This window comes from Lolium perenne, chromosome 6 (assembly GCF_019359855.2).
Source record: "Lolium perenne isolate Kyuss_39 chromosome 6, Kyuss_2.0, whole genome shotgun sequence".
Taxonomy (NCBI): domain Eukaryota; kingdom Viridiplantae; phylum Streptophyta; class Magnoliopsida; order Poales; family Poaceae; genus Lolium; species Lolium perenne.
In genome coordinates, this window is record NC_067249.2 from 87807448 (window position 1) to 87819935 (window position 12488).

Here is a 12488-nt window from a genome sequence, read left to right on the forward strand (position 1 = left end):
AAACAATCAAGATCAAACCCAAATTGCTACGACGGTGATGGTGTCCAGCGGTGGAGACGGCGGTGATGATGGTGGAGATGATGATGATGGTGATGGAGATGATGTCCAGCTCGATGACGGTGACGATGGCGTCGATTTCCCCCTCCGGGAGGGAATTTCCGGCGGATTCCTGCCCGCCGGAGAGCTCTTTTCTCTCTGGTGTTCTCCGCCCCGCAGAGGCGGCTGTAACTCTTCGCGAGGTACCCTCTGTGGCTTAGGTTTTCGGGACGAAGGGTTTCGCGAAGAAAAGGAGGCGAAAGGGGCTGTGGGCCCCCACACCACAAGGTGGCGCGGCCAGGCCATGGGCCGCGCCGCCCTATGGTCTGGGCCCACCTTGGGTCCAGCTGGCTCCTCCTTCTGGCTTCCTTCGTCATCTTGAAAAATAGGATTTTTGGTATAATTTCCTTCCACAGTTGATCTTCCGAAATATTGCGTTCTGACGGTGCTTTTTCCTCCAATAATGATGAAACATGCAAAATAGATGAAATAACATAAGTATTGTATCCAAATATGAAATATATCAATGAATAACAGCAAATTATGATATAAAATAGTGATGCAAATTGGACGTATCAACTCCCCCCAAGCTTAGACTTCGCTTGTCCCCAAGCGAAACTGAGCTCGGTAAACAGGACCACATGTTTATGGAGTGAAGAGTCGATAAATAAAATACGGACAAGAAGCATCATATTCATTCACACAAGACATTATAGTAAACAACTTCCTCATATAACTCAACTTGAAACAAGTATAAGGTAATCACAAATAAAGGTGCATAAGAAATCATAGTTGGTGATGGCAAACTTCGTTCTTGGTCAGAGAACAATTAACAGATTATATTTATCTCATTGAGCAGCGCTCTCATGTTAAAGTTTATATGGCACAACTTGCATACTCAATCATAATAGTCTCCTCATAATCATTGATAACTTCAAAGTTATATTCATTCAGATAAAACTTGTACTAAACAAGGAAGAATAAAAACATGATGAAGCAAATCACAATATAATGGTTTGATCACAACTACTTAAATGCTTGCTTGAGATGGAGGGAAATAGGTTTACTGACTCAACATAAAGTACAAGACAGGCCCTTCGCAGAGGGAAGCAGTGATTAAATCATGTGCTAGAGCTTTTTCAGTTTTGAAATCATATAAAGAGAATAAAAGTAACATTTTGAGAGGTGTTTGTTGTTGTCAACGACTGGTAGCGGGTACTCTAACCCCCTTGCCAGACAAACCTTCAAAGAGCGGCTCCCATATTATTTTCATTTTATGTGGCACTCCTTCCAACCTTCTTTCACAAACCATGGCTAACCGAATCCTCGGGTGCCCGCCAACAATCTCATACCATGAAGGAGTGCCTTTTTATTTTAGTTTTATTATGATGATGACACTCCCCCCAACCTTTGCTTACACAAGCCATGGCTAACCGAATCCTTCGGGTGCCGTCCATCAATCACATACCATGGAGGAGTGTCTATTTAGCTTAATTAATTTGGGACTGGGAATCCCATTGCCAGCTCTTTTTGCAAAATTATTGGATAAGCGGATGAAGCCACTAGTCCATTGGTGAAAGTTGCCCAACAAGATTGAAAGATAAAACACCACATACTTTCTCATGAGCTATAAAACATTGACACAAATAAGAGATACTAAGTTTTGAATTGTTTAAAGGTAGCACATGAAGTATTTACTTGGAATGGCAGAAAATACCATGTAGTAGGTAGGTATGGTGGACACAAATGACATAGGTTTGGGCTAAGGTTTGGATGCACGAGAAGTATTCCCTCTCAGTACAGGTTTTTGGCTAGCAAGGTTAATTAGCAAGCATAAGAGTCGAGGGAAACAAACAAATATACATGTGATAGAAACAATCATGCATCTTCCTTGTAAGCACAAACAATTTTAACTTCAGAATAATAAGCTATGAGCTAACAAGAAAGAAAGACAATGAAACAACTACATGTATTTCTCTTTTCTACTTAAACCTCAGAGTGTTGTTGCTATTGACCAATGCTAAGTTTGCCAAAACCAAATAGATTTATTCAATGCTCCCAAAGTGATACCAATACTAACAACAAGGTAAATCATATAATAGAGATTGCAAACTAAAATAAGATGTGCAATATGTAAATGATAAGACTTCTCATTAATATTCCATAACGATAACTCACACCAAGGGATACATAGATAACCAACTAAAGGAGAGATACTTCCAAACTGCAACCCATCTTATATGATAACTTCCCTACTCATGATATGACACTACTTAACAATAAAAAGTAAAAGATAGTGATGATGTGATACCGCGGCACTCCCCCAAGCTTGGAACAAACCAAGGGGATGCCAATACCGATGATGAATTACTCCTTTGGCGATGGTGGTGATGAATTCCTGACAAGCTTCTCAATAAGCTCCTGAAGCTCATCAATCCTGTATGTGAGATTGCGAATCATCTCCGAATTGTGCTCGACGCGGTTAAGGAGTCTGTCCGACGGCGAGTCCCAACTCTTGGAGTTGTTTCCCCACTCTTCGGCCTCAGTCTCCCTCCTTCCTGCAGTGTTAGAGCGACCTATATCCCACTGGCTAGGCAATGCTGCCTTTGGAGTCCCTTCAATTTGATTATTGAAAATTAGATTGTGGAAGGGATGGTGAATGCCTGATAGAGATGTTTTCGGAGCAAGGTAATGACGTGGAACCGCTCCTCCAGTGCGAATTCTTGCGCTCTTGTTTGCACTAAAAGGGTTGCCCACCACCTTGATGCTTGCGATGGTAGCACTCGGGTGTGCGCGCGAATCTTCCTCCACCTCTTCTTCATCCTCTTCCTTGACGTCTTTGTCCTCCTCTTTCCACCCAAGATCTCGATTATCTTCATCCGGAAACTCCTTGCCCTTGTTCTTGGAGACCATGGTGCTTCTAGACCGAAAACAGATCCTGGCAGAAACAGCTCGAAACAAAACACGTCGAGAAAACGATATACGGACCTCCAGGGGTCCGGGGGATTATATAGCAAAAATTTTCACGACAAACGGAAAGTACCAGATCGAACCAGAGTCGGAAAGGGGCGACGAGGCGGCGGACCATAGGTCGGCGCGGGCCCAGGCCAGGCCGCGCCGGCCTATGGTGGCACGCCCTCGTGCGTCCTTTCCACTCCGTTTCGAACTCGTAATTTTTCATATTTTCTAAAAACAGCAAAAATATTGTTCGGAAAGTAAATTGCGTACTTTTCATTACCAGTACTGTTACCTATTCAAAGTCGGGTTCTGGCGGCCTGTCAATTTTCCCTTTGATGAAAGCTTCCGGTGTTTCCACTTGAATAATATCAACATCAACATTATAGGAATCACCTGAGATATAATGCTTGAGTCTTTGTCCATTCACCACTTGCGTGGCATTGCCTTGGAGAGAGCTAATTTTGATTGCTCCTGAACGATACACCTCCTCGACAACATATGGTCCTTCCCATTTCGAGAGTAATTTCCCTGCAAAGAATCTGAGACGAGACCGATACAATAGGACTTTATCCCCAATATTAAATTCTCTTTTGATAATCCTTCTATCATGCCATTTTTTAACTTTCTCTTTAAAGAGTTTAGCATTTTCATAAGCGTCACTTCTCCATTCATCTAGAGAACTCAATTGCAACAACCTCTTATTACCGGCAAGTTTAGGATCTTTATTTAATTCTCTAACAGCCCAATAAGCTTTGTGCTCTAGTTCTAAAGGTAAATGACAAGCTTTCCCATAAACCATTTTATAAGGTGACATTCCCATGGGATTTTTATAAGCAGTTCTATAAGCCCATAGTGCATCCTTCAATTTACTAGCCCAATTCTTTCTAGTTTTATTAACAGTCTTTCCCAAAATAGATTTAATCTCTCTATTTGATAATTCTACTTGACCACTAGTTTGAGGATGATAAGCGGAAGCAATTCTATGATTAATACCATACTTAGCAAGAGTTTTTATAAAACCTCCATGAATAAAATGAGAACCTCCATCAGTCATAATATATCTAGGCACTCCAAATCTAGGAAAAATAATATCTAAAAGCATTCTTAAAGAGGTCTCACCATCAGCACTTTTTGTAGGTATGGCTTCCACCCATTTAGTAACATAATCAACAGCAACAAGTATATGAGTATTACCTTCTGAGGACGAAAAAGGTCCCATGAAGTCAAATCCCCAACAATCAAACGGTTCAATAACAAGAGTATAATTCATAGGCATTTCATTACGTCTGGAGATATTACCAACCCTTTGGCATTCATCACAAGATAAAATAAACTTTCTCGCATCCTTGAAGAGAGTTGGCCAATAAAAACCTGATTGTAGAACCTTTTGCGCGGTTCTTTCTCCGGCGTGATGTCCTCCATAAGCACTACCATGACATTTACTCAATATCTCTTGTTGTTCATATTCGGGAACACATCTTCGCATAATACCATCCACTCCTTCTTTATATAAGTGTGGGTCATCCCAGAAATAATGCCTCAAGTCATAAAAGAATTTCCTCCTTTCTTGAAATTTGAAAAGGTTGGAGGCAAGTACTTGGAAACAATAAAGTTAGCATAATCAGCATACCAAGGACCTGTCTCGCGAGCTCACCTTTATTACAACCAATTGTTCATTTGGAAAACTATCATTAACAGAGAGCAGGATCATAAGCAATATTTTCCAATCTAGACAAATTATCAGCAACAGGATTATCAGCACCTTTCCTATCTACAATATGTAAATCAAATTCTTGCAAAAGAAGTACCCATCTAATAAGCCTCGGCTTAGCATCTTTCTTTGTCATAAGGTATCTAATTGCAGCATGATCAGTATGAATCGTAACTTTAGAATCAACAATATAAGATCTAAACTTATCGCAAGCAAAGACTACAGCTAATAATTCTTTTTCAGTTGTAGCATAATTTCTTTGAGCAGCATCAAGAGTTTTACTAGCATAATGAATAACATTTAGTTTTTTATCTACTCGCTGTCCAAGAACAGCACCTACAGCAAAATCACTAGCATCACACATAATTTCAAAAGGCAAATTCCAATCAGGAGGTTCAACTATAGGAGCAGTTGTTAAGGCTTTCTTAAGAGTTTCAAAAGCTTCCTTACAATCGGGATCAAAATCAAAAGGTACGTCTTTTTGAAGAAGAGTAGTAAGAGGCTTTGAACTCTTGTAGAAATCTGTAATAAATCTCCTATAAAACCCAAAGATGACCAAGAACACTACGAATACCTTTAACATCCCTCGGATAGGGCATCTTCTCAATTGCTTCAACTTTAGCTCTATCAACTTCAATACCTTTCTAAAATTTTATGTCCCAATACAATTCCTTCATTAACCATAAAGTGGCATTTCTCCCAATTAAGAACAAGGTTAGTTTCTTCACATCTCTGCAAAACTTTATCAAGGTTTCGCAAGCAACTATCAAAAGAATTCCCATAGACGGAAAAATCATCCATGAATACCTCTACAATACTCTCGCAAAAACCATGAAAAATAGCAGACATGCATCTTTGAAAAGTAGCAGGAGCATTACATAAACCAAAAGGCATACGTCTATAAGCATAAGTTCCATAGGGACAAGTAAAAGTGGTTTTCTCTTGATGTTTAGTTTTAACAAAGCAATTTGTGAAAATCCAAGAATAACCATCAAGAAAGCAAAAATGAGTATTTTTAGACAATCTTTCTAGCATTTGATCAATAAATGGTAAAGGGTAATGATCTTTCTTAGTAACTTTATTAACTTTTCGAAAATCAATGCACATTCTATACCCTACGACTACTCTTTGAGGGATGAGCTCATCATTATCATTAGGCACAACAGTCATTCCTCCTTTCTTGGGAACGCAATGCACAGGACTAACCCATCTACTATCAGCAATAGGATATATAATACCAGCTTCAAGAAGTCTTAATACCTCATTCCTTACCACTTCCTTCATCTTCGGAATTAGACGACGCTGAGGTTCAACAACAGGCTTCGCATCATCTTCCATATTAATGGCGTGTTGGCAAATAGAGGGAGAAATCCCCTTCAAATCATCAAGAGTGTAGCCAATAGCTCCTCGGTGTTTCTTCAATATTTCCAATAACCTTTCTTCTTCAAACTCTGTAAGCTTAGAACTAATAATAACAGGATATATTTTCTTATCATCAATATGAGCATATTTAAGATTATCAGGCAAAGGCTTTAAATCAAAAACAGGATCTTCCTTTGGTGGCGGTGTTGTACCCAGATCTTCCACCGGTAAATCATGCTTAAGAATAGGTTGGCGAAGAAAAATTTCCTCAAGCTCATCTCTTTCTTTCCTAAAAACTTCACTCTCGCTATCCTCCAAATGTTGCTGCAAAGGATTGTTAGGAACAAGAACAATAGATGCACATTGCTCCATTTTAAAATCATCACTAGGCAAATCAGCTTTATAAGGAGTTTTAGTAAATTTAGAGAAGTTAAACTCATAAGATTCACCAGCAAATTTAGTCAAAATTTTCTCTTTCTTGCAATCTATAATAGCTCCACAAGTATTTAGAAAAGGTCTACCAAAAATAATAGGACAATAATCACTAGCAGCAGAACCAAGTACCAAAAAGTCAGCAGGGTATTTAATCTTACCACATAGAACTTCCACATCTCGAACAATACCAATTGGAGAAATAGTTTCTCTATTAGCCAGCTGAATAACCACATCAATATCTTCAAGTTTACAAGAATCAATTTCGTGCATAATCTCCGTGTAAAGCTCATAAGGAATATCACTAACGCTTGCACCAATATCACATAATCCATAATAGCAATGATCACCAATTCTAACAGATAGCATAGGCACACTAACTTGTTTGGGTTTATTAGGATGTGAAACAATATTAGAAGCATCTTCACAGAAAATAATATGACCATCCTCCACATTTTCAGTCACAAGATCTTTAACTATTACAACAGCAGGTTCAACTTTTATTTGTTCTTCAGGTTCTACAGGTTTCTTTTCACTTTTATGAACCGCACTATTTATAACAGAGTACTCCTTCATTTTAGCAGGGAAAGGAGTTTTTTCAATATAAGCTTCAGGAATAACATGATCAGCAGTTTCAACTACAACGCATATTACTATACTAAACCTTAACAGCTTCCTTTTTTCTCAGATTTTTTGATTTTTTTTGGGATTAATGTGGTGCTGACACGTGTACTACTGGATAGTTTGGTCCTGCAGTATTTCTTCCGTGTGTGCAGTTCTGGTGCAGTCTACGAATTTTCAGGTTTGGTTGTACAACACGTGTTCATGGACGTGGCAACAAAAGCGAGTGGACCACCTTATCTCTTCCTGCGTTCCCTCTCCGCCGCACATTTTCTTCTCTGCTTTTCCTCTTTCTTCCCCATCGAGAGACCACCATGGAACCTGCTCCTGCTACTTCGTCGTTCTTCTCGACCCAAGCGAGCCCGTCGTTTTTTCGCACCCAAGCTCCGCCGGCGTTACTCTCGCGCCCAGCAATCGCCCAGCTCGCGCCGCCCTGCTCCATGGATCCTCTCGACGCCGGCGCCGCAGGCGGATTTGGGGGGAGTGCTATCTGGTCGGCCTCTCTCTGTCGAAGAAGCCCCTCCCTCACGCAAGAGGATGCGGTCACCACGACGAGCTTGCCCCTCCCTAGCGCGCGAGGTCGTCGCGGCCGCGCTCGCCGCCCGCGAGTGCTCTAAGGCTGGCACGGGATTGCTGCACAGGGCCGACGTCGGAGCTGCAAGGTCCATCGTCGTTGGTACTGCAGCCCACCCACCGTCGTTGCTACATTCGGCCGACGGCCCGACGCTATTGCTACTGCCGGCCGCCGCCATTGCTACTTGCGGCTGATGGCCCGACGCCGTTGCTCAGCATGCCGCCGCCGTTGCTACTTGTGGCCGGCGACGTTGCTACAGCAGGTCGCCGCCGTTGCTACATGTGGTCGACGCCGTTGCTACATGCGGCCGACGGTCCAACGCCGTTGCTACAGCAGGCCACCGTCGTTGCTACTGCCGGCCGCCACCATTGCTACATGCGGCCGACAGCCCAAAGTCGTTGCTACAGCAGGCCGGCACCGTTGCTACTGCTGGCTGCCGCCGTTGCAACAGCAGGCCGCCGCCACTGCTACATGCGGCCGTCGCCGTTGCTACATACGGCCGACGCCGTTGCGACACGCGGCCTCCGCTAGCCATTTCTTCCGGCAGAAATGGCGAGAGCTACGACCAACGGCGGCGGTGCTACGACCAACGCTGGCGGTGCTGCGAACATCGGCGACATTGCTGCTAACAGGGGTGGTGCTGCTGCGAGGTTCGCCGTCGCTGCAAGCCGCCATGGTGCTTCCTTGGTCGCCGGAGATGCTACGAGGCAGGGGTGGCGGTGCTGCCGACGAGGGCGGTGGTGCTAGCGGCGAAGGCGCCGGTGCTTTGGGCGCGGGGGCGAGGTGGGGAAACTCGCCGCAATCCTCTCCTTCCCGAGGTGGATGGCCGCGCAGAGGATGGGACCTCAGGGCGCCCTCCCTACGGCGCCGGCGGCATCACGCTCACCATCGTGCGGCGGAGGCGGAGGGAAGCATATTCTCCGGCCGCTTCCCTGCAGCGCGAGCGGCTATCGCCACCGAGCAATTCTTCCCATCGGTGACGACGGCGTCGACGCAACAGGCGGTGGAGCGGTACGACTTGGTTGGGGCGGCAGGGGCAGGGAAATGGTCCAGGACGGCATCCAGGGCGTAGAGCCGGCGCGGGCCTTGGTCCAGGAGCTCGCAGATTTCTGGGATTGGAGTTCAGGTGTCAGTTTCTGGTTTGATTCATCTCCAGGGATTCTAGGCCCAGGGTAGATTGAAGGAGCAATTCTAAATATGTAGTAACAGTTCAGCTCCATAGAACCTAATTCTTTAGCACCCAGACCTGTCTCCGGGCTAGGTAGTCTCCAGGGATTTGAATGATTCGTCTCCAGGGATTTGGCCTTCAATATGCAGGTGCATGCTTGGCTGCATGTCCAAGCTTTTATTTTTCTTGATTGCCAATTTATACTGATTGTTAGTCTAAAACTTGCTTAAAAACCTAGCCCAGACTGGGTGAAATGTTGTGTGTTATAAATTTTCTTGGAAATGAAAATTTGGAGCTATGCTAAATAGTATGTGCATGCTTATACATACAAATACACCAATACTTTTAACCATATATCCAACATGACACAGGTTTACAGCTATCTGACCATTGACTACTTGAAGATGTTCCAGCAACTGTCGTTGCTCTAGGACTGTGAGTCCGTCCACATTTCTTCTTTTTACAGCTTTTGCACTTCTCAGGTTGAATTTAAACTGGTTGCAACAAAGGTTCTTTTGCTACTGAACTTCCTATTTCTTTATGTCAGTGAACTCCTTTTATGATAATTGATCTCTAACATTGATATTGGTTGTTTACATTTAGTTTCTTTTTTATTGATGAGCTGACTGGCTTTGAGGTCAGTGTGTTCCAGGTTAGTATATTTTCTAATTCAAATAGGCTAGGCAATAACCAATATTGCACTCACGTAGTTGCCAGATAATGAACGATAGTTCGAGATCATCTTTCTGATCAACAGCCATTTTTTCTAACTGACTTTGTGTTTTTCCTGAACCATGCAGTTCCCACAACCTTTTGGCTTCATTTTCACGTGGTTTGCAAGCAAGGTTCCCAGAAAGTTTCAGGAATGTGTGTTTTGCGGGACCACATCAGAGGGCTTCACTTTTTCATTGTAATAAGCCGGAATTGCATTCAACAATTTTTATAATATCTGAACCATGAAGTGCCATCCTCTCACTGCTTATCCTTCATTATTTGATTAGTCAAACTGTAATGTCAACAGATGATGGAAACCTTGCTTGCAAAGTTATTATATAATAAACTTACCTCTAATATTTGTCTTTCTTGGACTTACTTTTTATTGTATTATTACATGTAAACTCTTTTTGATTTAATTACATTAATTCCTGTCTCCAATATTATAATGGTCACTTATACTTTGGTTTTCAAGCTAAGCCCGATTCCCTTATCTTGGATACTTGGATCAGAGTGCATGAGAAGGTGGAGAGCATGAGTTTTAATCTTCAGAGACACCTGAGTAGCCCTGGTGAGGGGCTTCAATTTTTCATTGTAATAAGCCGGAATTGCATTCAACAATTTTAATAATATCTGAACCATGAAGTGACATCCTCTCACTGCTTATCCTTTATTATTTGATTAGTCAAACTGTAATGTCAACAGATGATGGAAACCTTGCTTGCAGAGTTATTATATAATAAACTTAGCTCTAATATTTGTCTTTCTTGGACTTACTTTTTTTTTTAATTGTATTACTACATGTAAACTCTTTTTGATTTAATTACAGTAATTCCTGTCTCCAATATTATAATGGTCACTTCTACTTTGGTTTTTTCAGAATACATGAAGTCATGAATTTTGCAAGTTCCTTGACGTATGCATTACTTGTGAACAAATATTTGATTGGCCAAGTTCATTCATTGTTTGAGGTATGTACCATGCATGTCTAATAATACAACAACTGAATTGTACAGGCCTCACGCTTCATGAATGTAGTACAACTCTACAGTGTCCAAACGCTCTTGGCAAATCCCAGTATTATGTGTGGCCATTGGTCTTTCAGAGGCTAATAATGAAAGTCGTTTTTATTTATGTGTCCTGGAGTCGTGGTTTCAGAGAATCAAAGGAAGGTGAAGATGCAAAAAACTCAGAATAGGCTAACCTAATTTAGAACCAAGGAGGCAAAGAGTGAAAGAGGCTATTAGTAAGAAAATAACTTGCCTTGCAGTAAACACCAAAAACCACTGTCTTACTGTTGCAATTTTCTGACATCTTTCCTGTGATTTCCCTTGCATAGAGTTCAACTGGGAGCTGACATGGAGTTTAGCCGGGAGCTGACATGAGTACATGCAAGCATGAGTTTAATCATATCATGAAATTCTCCTGACCTACGGCAGAATATGTTGCTTTTTTGTGGCTGCCAGTCCATTATGATTCATGGTACGCCGTACAAGGCATGGTTTAACATTTATTTACTGGATAGTGCACAAAATTCATCAACCGATCATACTATAGTCACCACAATATTTCCTAACTTCATGTACTACCATTTTTCTCACTGTGACTTCCTTTAGCAACTATTTTCTTTTCAGTGTATGGTTTTACTGAATCCAAGTGTGCTGTTCATATACTTTCTCATGGTAACATAGCATACCTGTGTATGTTAGCGTGCTTCCTACATAACACTTTAGCTTTGTTTTTGTTCTTGCAGTGCTTACAATAAACTAGATGATATACCCATGGCATTTCACAGATCTTGCTCTATTATTTTCGTGTTCCGTATTAAAAAGAACAATTTCATCCACTAGCCCACAGCATAGGCGCGGCGTGCCGCCGTGCCATCCATTGCTAGTTTATTAATAGATGAATCAATTTTATCTTTATACGGTTCATGATACTTATCAAAATTCTTCTTAGGCAATTCATAATAAGAGGCAAAAGCTTTATAAAGATTTGCAGCAACTTGAGAATCAAGACCATATGTAGCACTCATATTACGAAATTTATCAGTATCCATAAAAGCTTCAATGCATTTATAATCATAAATTATACCTGATTCTCTATCCTTGTCATTCTCCCAACCTTCAGTATTTTCTTGGATCCGATCAAGAAGATCCCTTTTAAACTCTTCTTTGTTGCGTGTAAATGATCCAGAACAAGAAGTATCCAGCAAGGTCTTGTCTTGAAAAGAAAGTCTTGCATAGAAATTATCAATAATAACATTACCAGGAAGCTCATGAATGGGGCATTTGAGCATTAAAGACTTCAATCTCCCCCAAGCTTGGGCAATACTCTCTCCATCATGAGGCCAAAAATTATATATGCGATTCCGATCCTTGTGAATTTCACTTGGAGGATAGAACTTAGAATAAAACCGGGGCACAATATCATTCCATTCAAGAGAATCCCCATTATCCAGTAATTTATACCAATGCGCCGCCTTACCAGACAGCGATAAAGAGAATAGTTTCTTACTCACTTCATCCATAGCAATACCTGCACACTTGAATAAACCGCATAATTCATGTAAGAACAATAAATGATCCCCAGGGTGGACAGTTCCATCCCCTTCATAGCGGTTATCCATAACACGTTCAATAATTTTCATAGGTATTTTATATGGTATCACTTCCTCACCTGGCGCCTCATCCACTACCGTTGCAGTAGTAGTAGATTTCCCAAATAGGAATTGAAGAGAAGATCTCTCCATAATGACTTATAGCAGCAGGCAGAAATAAAATCAGCACAAACAGTAAAGGTTTTCCTTACCAATTCCACTTACCAATAGCGCTTCACTCCCCGGCAACGGCGCCAGAAAATAGTCTTGATGACCCACAAGTATAGGGGGTGTATCGTAGTATTTTCGATAA

At 41.7% G+C, this 12488-nt stretch overlaps 1 long non-coding RNA gene across 4 annotated transcripts; it reads left to right on the forward strand.

Moving 5' to 3' along the window:
• The first annotated feature begins 7387 nt into the window (after positions 1-7387).
• On the forward strand, positions 7388-11290 carry LOC127320980 (uncharacterized). Of its 4 annotated transcripts, none has more exons than XR_007863716.2 (3): positions 7388-10147; positions 10457-10822; positions 10918-11290. It is a non-coding gene; the product is annotated as an uncharacterized lncRNA (long non-coding RNA). The 4 variants fall into 4 exon arrangements; XR_007863718.2 differs by having other exon boundaries at positions 7388-9772; positions 10089-10147; positions 10457-11290; XR_007863717.2 differs by having other exon boundaries at positions 7388-9514; positions 9663-10147; positions 10457-11290.
• Positions 11291-12488: the final 1198 nt, after the last annotated feature.